This window comes from Actinia tenebrosa, unplaced genomic scaffold, assembly GCF_029948245.1.
Source record: "Actinia tenebrosa isolate PJP-AT-01 unplaced genomic scaffold, QUT_ActTen_1.0 PGA_scaffold14__42_contigs__length_11649687, whole genome shotgun sequence".
Lineage (NCBI taxonomy): Eukaryota > Metazoa > Cnidaria > Anthozoa > Actiniaria > Actiniidae > Actinia > Actinia tenebrosa.
The window spans coordinates 1,425,947-1,444,586 of NW_028292574.1; the positions used below are offsets into that span (position 1 = coordinate 1,425,947).

Sequence of the window (18,640 nt, forward strand, 5' to 3'; positions counted from 1 at the left end):
CGTTTTTGGCGCTCACTGCTTGAATACGAGAAGAATTCTCTCTTAACTTGTTTTTAATATTTTTAACTCGATCTACCTACCAAGAGACATATCGGTAAGACTTCCGGTTGAACTACGTACCGGTAGGTCACACTGATTGCTTGTTACTCTACATTGTGAACATGTCCAAAAGGTTCACGAGAAGAACACGAACCATATTTATGATGGTAATATAACATAATGATGTGGTGTTCATAATAACGCTTTTCACATTCGCCTCAATGCTTTTACAATGTATGTTATGTATGTGCGGGATCCCTGTATTTGTAGCATTGGGCTTCCTGTGCCAACCAAGATGGCGTATTGTTTAAGATGTCTTTCTGCAATTGTAACTGCAGGTTTTCAATGATTTTAAGCTTTAAATTCCGAAAAAATCGCTGAAAACCAGCTCACACTTGCTTCAAAATAAGGTGAGATTACAATATAACAAAGATGTGGGGTGATGGCCAAACGAACGACAACTCTTGTAAGGCAATTGTTTGATAAAAAGACTTATGTGAAGTGGAATTGTAAACATTCGGCGATTTCTAAATTTGAAGCATATTTTCAACGGAAAATGGAATTAGAAGTATTTTCTAGACCAGGTAAAAGCCTCCCATCGCGCAACTCAAACTCAACTCAAACTTAACTCAAACTCAACTCAAACTCAACTCAAACTCAACTCAAACTCAACTCAAACTCAACTCAAACTCAACTCAAACTCAACTCAAACTCAACTCAAACTCAACTCAAACTCAACTCAAGCTCAACTCAAACTCAACTCAAACTCAACTCAAACTCAACTCAAACTCAACTCAAACTCAACTCAAACTCAACTCAAACTCAAACTCAAACTCAACTCAACCGCTAACTCAGCAAATAGCCAATGCCATATCGAGCATCGGCCGGTCACAGTCAAAATTTCGATTTTGCTCATTTTTGGTTTGCTGGAGGGTATTACCGAGTAAACAAACGTGGTGTAGTTAGTTTTTCAAAAAACCGCTACAATTCTGAAAAATCCGAGTAAATCTGTTGGCCTAGCGGCGATCTCAAAAGTATGCAAATTTTTAGTTGAATCAAACCGGTCCATGTATTTTTACCGCAATGAAAATTTAAAAAAAAATGCTTTGGTAGCATCAGAGAGAAAATTGCCTGGAAGGAGATCATCAACTAACTAAACTTGAGAAATGAAGCCCTGAACATTTTTAAAAAACCAAATGTGTCATCATATCAGTTATGTTATCAGTTAAAAGGAAAATGTTTTCTTAATTACTTCATTGAAATAATTTTATTTCTTTCATATGAGAATTAACTACTTTTCGAGAAGCTTGAAAACTAAGCTTACCATATGCTAAATTTTGAGATTCGATTTTACCAGTTTTCATGTCTGTTTTCATGTGTGAGAAAGATACGAAAATCACGAACGACAAAAATTTTCGAAAAGCAAAGTTTGCATTCAGTATTAAACTTGACACGAACAACTGAGACAAAATAGAAAATAATGCAAAATACAAAATGACTAATTTCTTTGTCAGTAAATTGGCATCTGTAAATGTTTTTGAACATTTTTTAGCTTGGTTATAAAGTGAAAGACAAGGTCTTTATACAATATCATCTCTCAACAACACAAATTTAAGCTCATTTGTATAATCATGGCTAGCTCGAACAACTTAATAAACAGTTGAATATTTGGTGTAATTTTGCATTTCATTCAATATATAAATAAATTATCTGTAGAAAGATATAAAATTATTGAATGAAAGTCTTCAGCTTTGTTTTGCCGATGAGACCCGCGATAGGAGGCAAACAAAGCTGAATTTTTCTTGAACGAAAAACATATGATAGTTGGTTAAAAACAACCGAATTGTTAATGATTTACAAAGCTAAACAAAGGACGAATATTTGTTGTAATATGCTCTTCATGTCATATTTCCTCCAGCATTAAAATAAATTAAGCTTATCTACAGAAATATTAAAAGTTTTGAGGGAAAGTCTTTGATTTGTCGATTCGTCGAGAAAAAATGCTTGTCAAAAAATAATAATATACGATTGTTTGCTAAACAACACACACCTGAATTCTTGGAGAACACTTCTTAATCCATCTTTGAATACATGAAAGTTTTTTAAATTGTTTTTGGTCTATAACTTGCCCTAAAGTGATTTTTTCTGTGCATCTGAGAGTCGCCTTAGCTAGTAGTTTTGCTTCAAATTCCTTTGTCTTTCACGCTCATTTTCTCTTTGTTCATCCGTGAAGTTTTGCCTCAAATTCCTTTGTCTTTCACGTTCATTTTCTCTTTGTTTATCCGTCAAGTTTTGCCCATATTCTTTTTTCTTTCACGATCATGTTCTCCTTGTTCATAATCGAAGTCCCGCCTGGATTTGCGTTTTCTCTCTCTCTCTGCTCACGCCTCCGGAGTTTTTCCTCGTCCGAAAAAACTCTTTTACTTCTGGCCTTTCTTTTGGCTTCATTCTCCTCTGAGCTTTCTTTCGACATATCGATTTCGGAAAGGGGTTCCATCGTAAATAGAGTAAATAGAGTAAATATAAATATAAATATAAATATAAATATCATATACCCTCTAAAATAATATAAATCCACTATATATCTCTAAAATCATATATCAATATACATATACATTACTCTAATATCTCCATATCCTCTAATATTCTAAATTATCCCTATCCATCCCCCTCTCCTCTAACTCTACCTATCCCTCTCCTTCCTCTCCCTCCCCTTAATATTCCCTCTAATATAAAATAATCTATAATATTCTTAATTAGCTTGATAAAAATGTGTTGTTCTCTTTCGGTATTTCTATACGTATAACAGGTGTAAAACGTTTTTTACAAAAGTTTAATAGCCGAATTATAACCTTTGTGGTACCCGGAAAGTTGCAACGCGTCGACATTCCCGCCAAATAAAAAGATAATCTAACCAGCCAATCGGGATTCTTGCGTACACGGACGGCGGACGGACGGACGGACGGAAGTGACGTCAGCCAAGCCATGAAAAATCTACTCGATGGCTTACCATTTTTTCTTAAGTATGGGGCTCCGCTAATATGTTTTTAAACAAATTATAAAGCAGTTTCATGCACGTTTTTCGGCATTCTGCAAAATCCCAAATGATAAGATGTACATGCCCAATTAGAACAACGTTCCTGGACGAAAATTTTGGTTAAAAGTTCGGTTCGACTTGCTGCTCAGCTGAGCTGGAGGAGTAATACACTAGTCAACTGAAGTCCCCTCCCCCGACCCCGGGACATCTTCCTGTGTAACCTGGACAGGGCGGGGAATTTAACACTACATAAATGTTAAATTCCCCACCCTTTCTTGGCAGTCGAGGTGTGGGGGTTTCATTTGACTAGTGCATGAAAACAAATAAAAGAAAAACAAAGAAAACAAAGAAACATAGAAATGAACGAATGAGGGAGGGAGGGAGGAATAGGAAGGAAGGAAGGAAAAGCAAGGGAAAAATGGAAGGAAGAAAGGAAGGAAGAAAGGAAGGAGGGAGGAAAGCAAAAGGTCCCCCCCAAATAAAAAAGGTCAAACCACAAACGAATGTATTTTTCTGACAATTAGAAATTACTGCTGAAATTTAAAAGATTTCTCCTCATGAAAACTCAAGAAAAAGACTTCATGACACTCTGCCTAAACGAATGTTGTAACTGCTAAAATAATGTAAATTACTAATAAAAGGTATTTTTTTAAAGGAAATGCATTTTCGGGCTTAAATTCCGGATGAAAATAGAAACCAATGAGAAAATATAGCGACCAGAAACAACAAATACTTGTCGATTTCAGTCACGGTATATGTCGAAAATACCCAATGTTCACGGCCTCCGTATGAACCCTAAATACAATAACCCAAACAGATTTTTGGATATGTTCTAGAAGAACATCTAAATGGTTCATGACGTGAGTTTCATTGAGAAAACAAAAGTTGCGCTTTTGATTATTTTTTTTTTTTTGGCGTAGCAAGGGTTAGATCTATGTGTGAATACTACTCGATATCTAAATATCAACTGACCGCTTTCAATAAATAGCCAAAACCGTTATTTTATACCCAATTAAGTCTCAAACATCTCTTCTATCAATTTATAAACATATAGTTTTCATATCGTTTTCCTATTCTGTATGCGTTAGTTGTTCTTGGACCTGTTTGATTCAACTGAAAATTTGCATACTTTGAGATCACCGCTAGGCCAACAGATTTACTCGGATTTTTCAGAATTGTAGCGGTTTTTTGAAAAACTAATTACACCACGTTTGTTTACTCGGTAATACCCTCCAGCAAACCAAAAATGAGCAAAATCGAAATTTTGACTGTGACCGCGAATTCTCGAGTTTGCTCGATATTAGTGGACATCTGCTCTTAATATAACTATTTACAATATATACTAACAATTTATATAAATAAATAAATGGAATGAACGAACGAACGAACGAACGAACGAATGAATGAATGAATGAATAAAAATACATAAATAACGGATTATTCTAAAAAAAGGAAAAAAAATCAAGATTAATTAATCAAGTACTTATGGCCAGTTAAAAAGTTATAGAGTAAATAAAGTAAAATAATTAAACAATCTGGTTCATATTCTTATATACAGGCTACATCTTAAAGATCACGGTATGCTTGTTTGAAGAGCCAGGTTTTCAGTGAATGTTTAAAAGTAGACAAAGAGGTACACAGACGCATATTTGAAGGTAGTGAATTCCACAGCTCAGGGGCTAGCGCTGCGCAAGAAAAAGCTCTCTTTCCATAGGTTTTAAGATTATGAGAGGGCTTTGACAGGAGGTTAAGGCCAGAAGATCTTAAAGATCTTGGCGGTTTATAAGACTTAAGTAAGTTGGAAAGATAGGATGGTGCACAGTTATTTAAGATTTTGAAAGTTAGGAGTAAAATTCTGTATTGAATTCGCTGCTCGACAGGTAGCCAATGAAGGCTACATAGAATAGGTGTGATATGTTCAGATTTACGAGAGAAAGTGAGGACTCTGGCTGCAGCATTCTGTACCAGTTGTAAAGAGGATTTAGGCAGACCATAAAGAAAGGAGTTGCAGAAATCTAATTTAGGAGAGATGAATGCATGTATGAGTGTCTCACAGGCCTTAGCACTAATGTGTTTCCTAATTTTGCAGATATTTCTTAAGTGGAAAAAGCAGGATTTACACATTGATGCAATGTGGTGTTCAAGAGACATATTCTCATCGAATATAACACCAATATTGCGTGCTTTAGCGGCCATTGAGATGTTATGACCCGAGATTTCGATTGAGTCAATAGGAGGCCTGGGACGATAAGAAGAAGAAGATAGTAAAAGCAATTCAGTCTCATCACCATTCATCTTCAAGCTATTCTGCATCATCCATCTGTCGATCTCACCCACACAAGATTCAAGCTTTGATTTTGCAAGATCAAGCTGGGACAGAGAAGACGTGGAAAAGGTAATATACAACTGAGAGTCTTCGGCATATAGGTGGAAATTTACGTCATAGCTACGAACAATGTCAACAATTGGTGAGGTATACAATATGAAAAGAACAGGCCCTAAAACAGAGCCTTATGGCACCCCATTGTTAAAGCTACGAGGATCAGATTTACCACTTTCCACACTAACAAATGACTTACAATTGGAAAATAAGACTTGAACCATTCCAGCGCAAGTCCACCAATGCCATATCTTGTTGCAAGCCTTTTTAATAAAATGCTGTGATTGATGGTGTCAAAGGCTGCAGCACATTGATTGTCTATGGCACGTAAGATGTCATTTTGGACTCTTCCATGTGATTTTCCCGAGGAGACTCCGAAGAAAAACCCGAACCCCAGAAACACGAACATTCCTTATAAAAGTTAAAAATGCCGAAAACGTCTCGAATGCTATAAATCAATCTCGAATCCTCCGAAATTGCACCGACGCAAGATCGCTAAAACTTCGAGGATATTCGTGATTATTCGTTGCTTCTTCGTTGCTTCCGATGCCAACTTGTGTCATGCCGAACGCTGGTTTGTAATCCTAAGGTCATGGCCCTTCGGGCCTGACCAACCAGGCTGTTTTCCGATTCTTCAATCAACTTAATGATAAATACGACAATCTCATATCTCAAGGTCCAATAAAAAGAGCATAAAGTAAACTAAGAATACTCAAAATATGCTGCTGATTATGAAGTGATCGAAAATCCAAAATGGCTTCCTCTACAAACAACGTGCGTGTATTTTTCCAGTGACGAAACTTGGCGAATACAATGGATCAGCGGATAGCGGATCAGCTAATTCCAGTTAAAGGTTTGAACTAACTTAAAGGAAATTCCAGATAAAGCCTGTAACTAACTTAAAGGGAAAAGATTAAAAGTACCAGCACAAGGACTGAGTCGAAGAAGTAATTTAAAGCAAGTTAAACGACTCAAAGGAGGAGGAAAAAGTCCAGTTGGTTTCATTGTAGGAGAAGTTGAATGGTGTGAAGCAACTTAGAGCGGTTAAAATCAAGAAGAAAGGGAACGTAAGTGAGAGCATACAAGAGACGACAAAGACGAAAGATCAAAAAACTAAAAGGTTGGCCAAGGGCGTTAAAAAAATGTAAGAACACTGACTGTCTTGTGAACTTTAAGCATTCAGTAAGATTAGAATTTATCGTTAAACATTTTTTTCTTGATAACTCGTTAAATAATTAGAATTATTTTCTAAGACTAGAGGATTATAATGATAATAATATTTATTTCTTTCGACAGTAAACCTATGTCACATTAATGATTTACAATGGGGAACTGCATTACGAAATACATAAGTAAAATCAAAAACGATATGTAAAAAAGAAAATAAAGAATATATATAAATAAATAAAAGAAAATAAATAAAAAATAGATAAATAGATAAAAAATAAAAAATAAAAGTATATGTAAATATATATAATATATATATAGTTATAATCTAAAAAATTAGCTTCTAATTAAAAAAAGAACATTTTAGTGCGAAAGAAATTTAATGTCATTAGGCTTGATCTTAGTGTATTTAGTTCGTAATAATTTGGTTAATAAAGGGAAACGAGAAAGAAGGAAGATTCATGATTGAGTGTTTTATGACCTTGAGCAACCCCGCGCAAATTCGTGACACTAGTCCTCTGTAATCTCGAACTGTCAATGGCTGTCCATTATCAAAGCGTATAGGTGTTCGTTGGGTTGTTTCGTACCTTGTTACAACCAGAGCAGGCTTTGGTTATCTGTTCAATTTCGGAGTCGATTCCTGGCCACCAGATGTGACTTCTAGCGAGGGCTTTCATTTTTACTACGCCTAGGTGAGTCGAATGGATGACCTCCAGTACTTGTTTCCTTAGGGTGTCTGGAATCATTACTCGTATTCCCCACATGAGACATCCCTGATACGTTGTGATGTCATCTCGACGATTGAAACATAGCGTATGGTACCTTGTTGGGTTGTTTCGTACCTTGTTACAACCAGAGCAGGCTTTGGTTATCTGTTCAATTTCGGAGTCGATTCCTGGTCACCAGATGTGACTTCTAGCGAGGGCTTTCATTTTTACTACGCCTAGGTGAGTCGAATGGATGACCTCCAGTACTTGTTTCCTTAGGGTGTCTGGAATCATTACTCGTATTCCCCACATGAGACATCCCTGATACGTTGTGATGTCATCTCGACGATTGAAACATAGCGTATCGCTGTAGTCTTGTAGCTGTGGTCACTGGTATGCCTTTGGTTGGGCTGAAGATGGTGACTAGTGGTTGATGATCCGTAACCAACGAAAACTGTCTTCCGTAAAGTTAGGTGTGGAATCTGTTGATTCCAAAGATGATTGCTAATACTTCTTTGTTAATTTGAGAGTAGTTTCTCTCTGCTTTCGTTAAGGTGCGAGAAGCGAATGCTATTGGTCTTTCTTGTCCATCGATGATATGGGACAGAAACTTCGCCGACTCCATACGGTAACGCGTCGCATGCTAAGCGGATAGGCTTCTTGGAATCATGACACAATACCAAATCTGACGTGACCATCTCTTTTACCTTCTCGAGGGCTTCGTCACATGTTTTACCATGCTCCAGTAGCTGGTGGAGTGGTCTCATTACCGAGGCTAGGTCTGGTAGGAATTTGTGGTAATAATTCACGAGGCCAATGAATGCACGAAGCTGAGTTACGTTCTTGGGTGTTGAGGTATCACGCACTGCTTTAATCTTTTCTTCTGTCTTGTGTATACCGTGCTTGTCTATCTTGTGTCCACAGTATTCGACCTCATCTTGGAAGAACTGGCATTTGGTTGACCTTGAGTTGGTGCTGTTGCAAACGACTCAACACACTTCCAGATTGTCAAAATCTTCGGTATTGTCCTTACCAGTTTTTATCATGTCATCTAGGATGCATTGGGCTGATGGTATTCCTTGCAGAATCTGTTCCATACTCCTATGCCATATTGCTGATGCAGACGCGATTCCAAACAACATCCGGTTGAACTGGTATAGACCCTTGTGCGTATTCACAGTTAAATACTTCTTTGAGTTTTCTTCCATCTCCATGTGTAGGTAGGCTTGCCTCAAATCGATCTTTGTGAGCTTTTCTCCATCTGCTAAAGATGCGAACACATCTTCTATCCTGGGTAACGGATACTGGTCCACTGCAAGCTGGGGATTACCTGTGAGCTTAAAGTCTCCGCACATTCTCACTCTTCCGTTTTTCTTGAGTACGGGAACTATGGGTGTGGCCCATTTGCTTGTTTCCACTTTGGATATTATTCCCATGTTCTCTAGCTCGTCTAATTCTTGCTCTACCTTTGGCCTCAAGGCATATGGTAGTTGTCTGGCTTTCAGAAACACTGACAGTGGTTCTTCTTTGAACTTTTATGTCGCCTTGATGTCCTTCACTTTTCCGATTCCTTCTCCAAAGACTGTTGGATATTTGGTTAAGATATTGTCTAGTGCGTTGTTGCTACTTGCAGGTTCCTTATTCAGTGTTAAGGCGCTGAAATACGAGATACAAAAACGTCCAACTTGTCGCGCAACATTGTTGCGGTGCAAGTTCGAAAACAATGTTGCTCGTTTTTTACCCTATCTATCCAACTTGTCACGCAACAAAATCTTTTGTTTCAAGTTGGGAAAACTTGTTGCGAAAAGTAGAACGTAGATCAACTTTCTGCAACAAATTTGCGATTTGTTGCTCGTTTTTTATCACTCGTCCAACTTGTCACGCAACATTTTACTAGAAGTTGCATCTGATTGGTCCACGTGGATGACGTATTTCGGGCCTAAAGTCCATCTTGCGCGAAAATGATAACGAACAAAATGGCGGACGTTTCCGGTGAGAAATTGGTTGAGTCAGAAATAGAGGGTGCAAGTTCTCGTACGAGCTGGTGATATGCACCCTTTTCTCCCTCCTCTGGATCCATTTTCTTGTGGTCAGCCTGCAGAATATCACCGTGATAGTCCCAGCTTGCAACATTAGATTTTGCTGCGTGACAATTTGGATAGATAGGATGTAAAACGAGCAACATTGCTTTCGAACTTGCACCGCAACAATGTTTCGCGACAAGTTAGACGTTTTTGTCTCTCGTATTTACGGAGCCCGTTAAGGGACAGTCATAAACGCGCAACTTTTTTTTGAAAAATCCCGAGTTACTAGTGTGAAAATCCCGACTTGCGAAAATCTCGACTTACAAAAATCCCGACTAGCGAAAATCCCGACTTACGAAAATCCCGACTCACAAAAATCCCGACTTACGAAAATCCCGACTTACAAAAATCCCGACTTACAAAAATCCCAAGATTTTGTTGCGTGACAATTTGGATAGATAGGATGTAAAACGAGCAACATTGTTTTCCAACTTGCACCGCAACAATGTTACGCGACAAGTTGGACGTTTTTGTCTCTCGTATTTACGGAGCACGTTAAGAGACACTCATAAACGCGCAGCTTTTTTTGAAAAATCCCGAGTTACTAGTGTGAAAATCCCAACTTACGAAAATCCCGAAAATGAATAAGAAGGAAATTGTGCTTCTTCTCACTAAGGAAAAAAACAATGTTGCGCGACAAGTTGGACGTTTTTGTGTCTCGTATTTACGGAGCCCGTTAAGTACGTATTTCAGCGCCTTTAACACGTTGTTTATCTCTTTCCATTCTAACTGTATCGCTGCTACCCAATCTCGGCCAAACAGTGCTGCTGTGTCTCTCTTGACTAGGTATAATTCGAGGATTTTCTCTTGATTGTTGTACCGTACCTTGACGCGCGTGATTCCCTAGAAAACAAGAGCACTGGGCGAAGTGGGCGAAGATGGCGGATGGCAATATCAACAGCTCCGCACAAATAAATTTAGATATAGTTAAAGAATTACTTAAGGTTCAAGAAAATAGTTTCAAAAGCTTTGTTGATGTTCTGATTGACAGTTTCAATAATCTTTTTGATAAATTAAATCGTGAGATATAACAAGAAGTTAAAGAGTCTACAGTTCTCTCAAAATGACATCGATGAAGTGAGGTCGAAGGTGAGAAAACTAGAAGAAATTTCTAACTCCCTCGAACTAGTAAGAGAAGATCGCCTTGAAGCAGAAGACAAGATAGACTATCTGGAAAACCAAAGCAGGAGAAATAACGTTCGAATAAGCGGAATCAAGGAAGACAACAATGAAAGCTGGTCCACCACCGAAGACAAAGTAAAAACTATTCTAAAGGAAAAGATGGGCATGTTTCCCGCGAATGTGGAGATTGAGAGAGCCCATCGAACGGGCAAACCCCGTATAGACAAGCCAAGACAGATCGTTGTGAAATTCCTCCGTTATAAGGATCGAGAATCTGTCTTAGATAAACGTAGTTTTGTTAATGAAGACCTGTCATCCAGAGTTCTAAAGAGAAGACAAGAACAACAAGGTCGCCTAGGAGAAGCACGTAAAGAGGGCAAAATTGCGTACTTTAGTATGGATCGTTTAGTCATCAAGAATCGCGCGTTTCAGACTCCAAGCCGACTTCATCCTTTTGGAACTTTGGGAGCAACTTTTAGAACTATAGCTTATCTACTTTCGCATGTGCATTTTTACTTTCTTTGCTAGAAAAAATGTCTGCTACAAAATCTAAATGCAAATTTTGCCTTTCAGGTAGTAAACGGATCTATTCAAATTGTAAGGAAATTATACAATGCTTGCATTGTAACAATGTTTCACACTTGAAGTGCGTGCGAAATACTAATGAACAGGATTCTATCGAATTCCTGTGTCCCAAGTGCATTGCTGAAGCTTTACCTTTCATGTCTTTAACTCATGATGAATTTCAATTGGCACTTTTGGAATTACAACATGGATCTAGTTGTTTCTATGATCTAGATCACTTAAACGCTTTGTCTTTCCACCCCTTTAGAGATGATAGTTGTAACAAATCAAAAGCTAACTTTATTGATAATTTTTGTGATCCAGACGAGCGTGTTTTTAATAGAATAGACAAAATGACCGAAAAATGTAGATATTACGTAGAAGAAAGTTTCAATGATATTACTAGAAATAACATAGAGTTTTCATTTATCCATTTTAATATTAGAAGTTTACGCAAACACTTCCCGGATCTTGAATGTTATCTTAACTCTCTCAGCTTACGCTTTGATGTCATTGCGCTAAGCGAGACCTGGCTGAAAGACAGTGATGACATTAATCTTTTTGTACTTCCGAATTATCATTCCCCCGTATCCTTAAACAGGCCGAATAAAGACGGAGGTGGTGGCGTAGCTTTGCACATAAGTACTGATTAGTAGATATGAAATGACAGTTCTGCGCCATCCGGAGCCCGGAGCCGGCGGAGCCAGGCTAACACCCCTCCCCCACAATTTTCCGGAGCCGGTGGAGCCAGGCCCCAGACCACTCCTCTCCTCCTCCTCAATTTTTACTGACTACAAAAACGAATTTAGAAACAAAAGAGAAGGGGCTTCTTTTCTAAGATCTAGATTCTTCTTGAATAACCATTTTTAGCGGTTCTACGCCATGAGGAGCGAGGAGCCGGCGGAGCCAGGCTACCACCCCACCCCCACAATTTTCCGGAGCCGGTGGAGCCAGGTCCCAGGCCACCCCACCCCTCCCCCACGATTGTTACCGATTGCTTAAGAATGAATTTAGAAACAAAAGAGAGGAGGCTTCTTTTCTAAGATTCTTGTGTAATCGCCATTTTGATGGGTGGATACTTATCGAGCGCTATAAATTGTTTTGGAAATATATAAATTCATAATTTCATTCAGTTCGCATAGGGTTGATCTACTGTTTAGTGTTTATCGCAATTTAATGCAATTTTTCTTTTACAACAATACGGCGGTACACGTAGTAGCGATGAAACGTATTGACTCTACAAGAATTAAGAATAGGCCGACTTTTTTATTAACTTATTTTTCCCTTCTTCAGAATGACAAAAAACCCAACCAGGGAATTGTGAGAAATGTATCACATGAACATAATATTAAAGAGCTCTTGTTCAAGTAAGATTTGAAGAGAAAAAAAAGTATTTTGAATTAATGAGGTTGTGAACTACTTTCAGAACAAGGTTTTGATTGCATTACCTTTCTTGGGTTGACAAGGTTAATCCCCTCTGTCAAATGTTCTTTGTTTAAACAGCGGGAAATAAAAGTTCCTCTAATGCCCATTAGTTTCATTCTTAATATCGATTCTTTTCAATGATGACGGTTTTCTTAAAGTGCCCCTGGTGCCCCTAGTGCCCCTGTGAGCAGCGCATGAGTAAAATGAGCAGGGCAGGAGCAAAAATGAGCAGCGCATGAGTAAAATGAGCAGAACAAGAGGACATCTCTATAACTATTTAACTACATTTAATAAAGTTTCATTGCAAACAAAAAGTATATTTAATTTTTCTTTGCTAGTTTACTGCCCTTCGACGTTTAGGACGCTGATGATATCGCAAATCTTCCTCTTCATCTGTCTCATCATTTTTAAGTGGTCGAAATAAATTGTTGAGCAGATGTTTACGCTGTTGAATCGCAACCTGTGTCGCCTCTTTCCAGTCATAGTCATCTGTGTCCATGAGTTCCTGTCTAGTTTTCATGATTTTTCGGAAATACGGGTCTTTCTTCAATGTGTACATCTATTCTAACTTTTTCAACAAAACAAGAAAGGTGATGCAATCAAAACCTTGTTCTGAAAGTAGTTCACAGCCTCATTAATTCAAAAAAATTTTTTTATCTTCAAATCTTACTTGAACAAGAGCTCTTTAATATTATGTTCATGTAATACATTTCTCACAATTCCCTGGTTGGGTTTTTTGTCATTCTGAAGAAGGGAAAAATAAGTAAATATAAAAGTCGGCCTATTCTTAATTCTTGTAGAGTCAATACGTTTCATCGCTACTACGTGTACCGCCGTATTGTTGTAAAAGAAAAATTGCAATAAATTGCGATAAACACTAAACAGTAGATCAACCCTATGCGAACTGAATGAAATTATGAATTTATATATTTCCAAAACAATTTATAGCGCTCGATAAGTATCAACCCATCAAAATGGCGATTACACAAGAATCTTAGAAAAGAAGCCTCCTCTCTTTTGTTTCTAAATTCATTCTTAAGCAATCGGTAACAATCGTGGGGGAGGGGTGGGGTGGCATGGGACCTGGCTCCACCGGCTCCGGAAAATTGTGGGGGTGGGGTGGTAGCCTGGCTCCGCCGGCTCCTCGCTCCTCATGGCGTAGAACCGCTAAAAATGGTTATTCAAGAAGAATCTTAGAAAAGAAGCCCCCTCTCTTTTGTTTCTAAATTCGTTTTTGCAGTCAGTAAAAATTGAGGAGGAGGAGTGGGGTGGTCTGGGGCCTGGCTCCACCGGCTCCGGAAAATTGTGGGGGAGGGGTGTTAGCCTGGCTCCGCCGGCTCCGGGCTCCGGATAGCGCAGAACTGTCATATCATATCTACTCTGATTACAATTTCAAAAAATGTGAAAATCTTACCTACAACAGTTATGACACTCAGTTTCTTTTTGTCGAAATAGAAAAAATGAACATTAAGACCTTAATCGGCGTGACGTATAAACCACCAAAAACCAGCATAGATAGTTACGTGAATTGTTTTTCAACTCTTCTAGACAAGATAGGAAATAATGCTAGGAACTGCTTTATAGCTGGAGATTACAATATCGACCTCCTAAAAGTTGACAGAAATGAAGAGACGTCTTCTTTCTTTAATAATCTTTTATCTTATTCCTATGTTCCCTCAATAGTAAAACCGACAAGGATAACCACTTCCTCTGCCACTTTAATTGACAATATTTATCTTAACGCGTTCGACCAAGCCGACGATATTGACCCTGGTATTCTTTATACAAAAATTTCAGATCATCTCCCTGTTTTTATTTTAAAGTTTGCAAAACATCTCAAAAAGTTTCATAAGAAAATTAGCAAACGTATTTTTTCAAGCCAAGGTGAAGGTGAATTTCGTCAAGACATATCTCAGGTAGACTGGTCAATAATATACAAAAGTAAAGACCTTAATGCTCAGTATGACTATCTGATTAATACAATAACCAAGCTGTATGATAAGCACTTTCCGATAGAAAATGTACGAGTCCATCCAAGTACATTAAAAAAACCCCGGATCACCCCAGGAATACTGCGTTCTATTAGGAGAAAGAATAGATTGTATCGATTAAAACTAAAAACTCCAACAGCGAAAAATATCGCAAAATTCCGTAATTACCGAAACAAGCTGAATCACTTGATTAGAATCGCAAAAAAAGAATATTATAAGACAATGTTAGATAAAGCGCAAGGCAATGTGAGGGGCACTTGGAAAGTCATCAATGAAATATTGAATAAGAAAAAAGCTCAACCTGTTAACATTCCTTCCGTAATCTACAATGACAAACGTTACACACGAAAGACTGACATAGCAAATGTCTTTAATACCTTCTTTACAAATGTAGGCCCATCCTTAGCTAAAAAATTTAAAGATAATAACAACACCTCTTATAAAGACTGGATGAAGATTAATTGTCACAATGAATTACACTTTGGACCAATATCACATTTTAGAGTGCTAGATGAACTTTACAGCCTTGACTGTTCCAAAGCAGTAGGCCATGATGGTTTGCCTGCATACTTTGTAAAGATGATAGCAGAGCTTATATGTCAGCCACTAACTTTTATATTCAATTTTTCCACAAAAACCTGTATATTTCCAGACGAAATGAAAATAGCCAAAGTTGTTCCTATTTTCAAAAATGGAGATCGTGAGCATGTGTCTAATTACAGGCCAATATCATTATTGCCTATTTTCTCAAAAATATTTGAAAAAATAAGTAGTGAAAATTTAACTGAACATCTAGAAAGTAACCATCTACTTTATGACTATCAATTCGGGTTCAGAAAGAAAAGAAGTACAACGTTGGCGATTCTTGACTTTGCCTCAAGAATAAACGATTCTATTGATATAACGGTAAGATTTCCTTGGGAGTATTCCTTGATTTATCTAAAGCCTTTGACACGCTTAGCCACAACATTCTCCTTGACAAACTATCTTATTATGGACTTTCGGATGGAGCGCTAAAGTGGTTTCAAAGCTATCTTAAAGATCGAAAACAATAGGTTTGTATTGATGATGTAAAATCAAATAATCTACCAATATCATATGGGGTTCCACAAGGGTCAATACTTGGATCAATATTATTTCTCCTTTACGTTAATGATGCACAGTTTGTAACAAAGACTATTCGCCTTTTACTGTATGCTGATGACATGAACCTCTTATCTCATCATGCTGGAATAGAAAGTGCCATCCTAGTATTGAACAAGGAGCTTGCCTTACTTGACGATTGGTTCAAGGCCAACAAGCTAACAGTTAATATAGCAAAAACAAAGTATATCATCTCTGGTTCTCGCCAAAAACTTAAAAGTGTTGTGGGTAACAGTGTTGAAGATTTGATTAGTCTTAAAAATAGACAATTTATTGGTAAAGTTAGTAGCACAAAATTTTTGGGTGTTCTGTTAGATGAACACTTGTCGTGGGATTCACATATCACATATATCTCAAGGAAAATTGCCAAATCAGTTGGAATCCTATATAAATGTAGAGAGTACCTTAATCTTGATACTATGAAAAGTTTATACTATAGTTTTATATATTCGCATTTATCATACGGTGCGCTCATATGGGGAAGTAATTATAAAACAAAGGTATTACCTTTTCATATTCTTCAAAAACGAGCCCTTCGTATAATGACCTTCTCACGTGCAAGAACTCCTAGTAGAACCACTCTTTCAAAAATTAGAGATTCTAAACATCTTTGAGATAGTCAAGTTTCAGCTTTGTGAAATTGCATATAAACATGTAAATCAACAATTGCCTGAAATTTTCCAGTATTATTTTAAGGAAGTAAAGTTCTCTCACAATTATAATACCCGTTCTGCATCGAATAGACATCTTTCTCTGCCCCGTGTAAACCTAAATGATGGTAAATTTAGCGTGAAATATGCAAGTGCAGTAAGCTGGAACGATGTACCCATTGATATTAAATCAAGCTCATCTCATCGGATGTTTAAAACAAACTATAAAAACTACTTATTATCTCGATAGTATTTTCGTCATTATTTTTGTATAGCATACTACTTATAAGCAATTTCCTTCAAACATATTTAATCCAACAACTGTTCTTAATTTATTTATGCATTGTAATTTCTCCTCTTCCGTCGCATTATTTTAAATTGATTTACCTATGAACAGGGTGCAGAAAATTTCATCAACCCCCTCGGGTTGTATTTTTGCACTCTACCACGATTCTTTGTCTTTTTTACTAGCATCAATAGCTATGTAAATATGTGGAAAGAATAAACCTTCAACCTTGAACCTTGAACCTTGAACCTTGAACCTTGAACCTTGAACCTTGAACCTTGAACCTTGAACCTTGAACCTTGAACCTTCAACCTTCAACCTTCAACCTTCAACCTTGAACCCTGAACCCTGAACCCTACGGATGGATTTTCTCTCCTGAGTAGTTTTTTAAAACAACTTTTGTGGGCTCAATTTTAGCCTTGCCGACTTGCTTCTCAAATTCATCTTTGACATAACTGAAACTGCTGATCCTGTGTCAAGCTCCATTGAAAAATAAAATAAATAAATAAAATAAATTAACTTTGTTTATAGGGATAACACTTGACAGTAATTCAACTGATAAACTTGTGGTCCTCTGTTAACGTCTCTATATAGTTAATTAGGGACGGGACCGCCATTAACGTGATCATCCGAGACACTTTCTTGCCATTAATATTCAATTGTAGTTGAATGGGCTTAGTTTTCTTCCACTTTATCGAATTAATGTCTAAGCTTCCTACGTGAAGTTCATTGTTACTGTCCCACTCGTCTTTGTTGTCAGCATTGTTATCGAGGGCGTGCACATTCCGGCGTGTATGGCTCCGTGTTTGTTGTCTGGGTTTAGCTAAACCTGCTTTTTCGATATGTCCTTTCTTCTTGCAAAAATAACATATAGCTTCTTTATGTTTAAATGAATTAGATGAGTGACCTGGTTTATCACATCTAAAACATGTATTATCTCTTGGTTTAAGCTGATTTCTTTCGGTTGGGTTTCTAGGTTTTGCTTTAGTTATGGCTTGTTTACACCAACTTCTTTTTGCTTACCTTGTATTTCAATGGCGTCTTTCGCAGCCATTTCCATTGCTACGGATATCGTGCTAGCTTTTTCCAATGGTAACGTAGATTCTGAAAGAAATCTTTTCTGTATTCCGGTATTACGGAGTCCACATACTAATCTATCTCTGTCGTTCAGGTTATTGAAGTTGCAGTGAATCGCCAACTTCCTTAGTTGTGCCACGTAGTCGTTTATAGTTTCTCCTTCGTCTTGCATTCTTGTATGAAATCGGTAACGCTGAGTGATTACAGACGGTTTGGGCGATAGTTGTCTCTCCAAAAGGTGTACGATGGTATCGTACTCGAACTCAGAAGGTTTTTCTGGGGCTGCTAAATTCCACAAGAGATTATAAGTTTTACTTCCAAGTAGCGTAAGAAGCGCGGGAACTTTCTTCGCTGTTTTGATCTCATTGACTGTAAAACGTTGTTCCAAACGCTCGATGTAGGCACTCCATGTATCTGTAGCTTCGTCGAATGGTTCTCAGGCTTCCAATAAAGGCCATTTTTGTTTGCGAAAACCAAGGAAATCTCACATTATTTCAAGAAGAAATCCTCCGAATCTTTACGATGTGGCCATCCTCGTCGCCAGTAATTGTGGTGTATTTGTGTTTTATTATGCAAGCGTCATATACAATTATTCTCACTATGGAATTCGAGCACGAAAAGCCCCAAAAACGAGATTTTTCACATCAACGCTTATTTGCATGAGTGTCGGGTTCTCGTGGCATGCATTCTCTCACCCTGCTTCTTATTATAAACGTTCCCGTTCTCTCTGGACTCGCACATTTTAGCTCGTTTGCGTTCTACGAGAAGTAAAGAAAAAACTTTTAATTCTTCACATCATTCATCGCTACAGTGAATCATACATCGGTACAGAGAAAGAAGAAAACCATGTCCCAAGTACCAGCTCAGCCAGTTCAGGCTACCGTACTAGCTGTTCTTCAGGCCGACCCGCCGCCTCTGAATCAACAACCTCAGCCAAAACCGCAACCACAAAATCGACTACTACAAGT

At 37.7% G+C, this 18,640-nt stretch overlaps 1 protein-coding gene and 1 long non-coding RNA gene across 4 annotated transcripts in view; one reads left to right on the forward strand and one right to left on the reverse strand.

Moving 5' to 3' along the window:
• Positions 1-18,640, reverse strand: part of LOC116288963 (uncharacterized) — a 136,290-nt gene that overhangs the window by 102,545 nt on the left and 15,105 nt on the right. The window lies entirely within an intron of this gene.
• Positions 1-18,640, forward strand: part of LOC116288671 (uncharacterized) — a 371,660-nt gene that overhangs the window by 56,999 nt on the left and 296,021 nt on the right. The gene's annotated exons all lie outside the window — the stretch shown is intronic.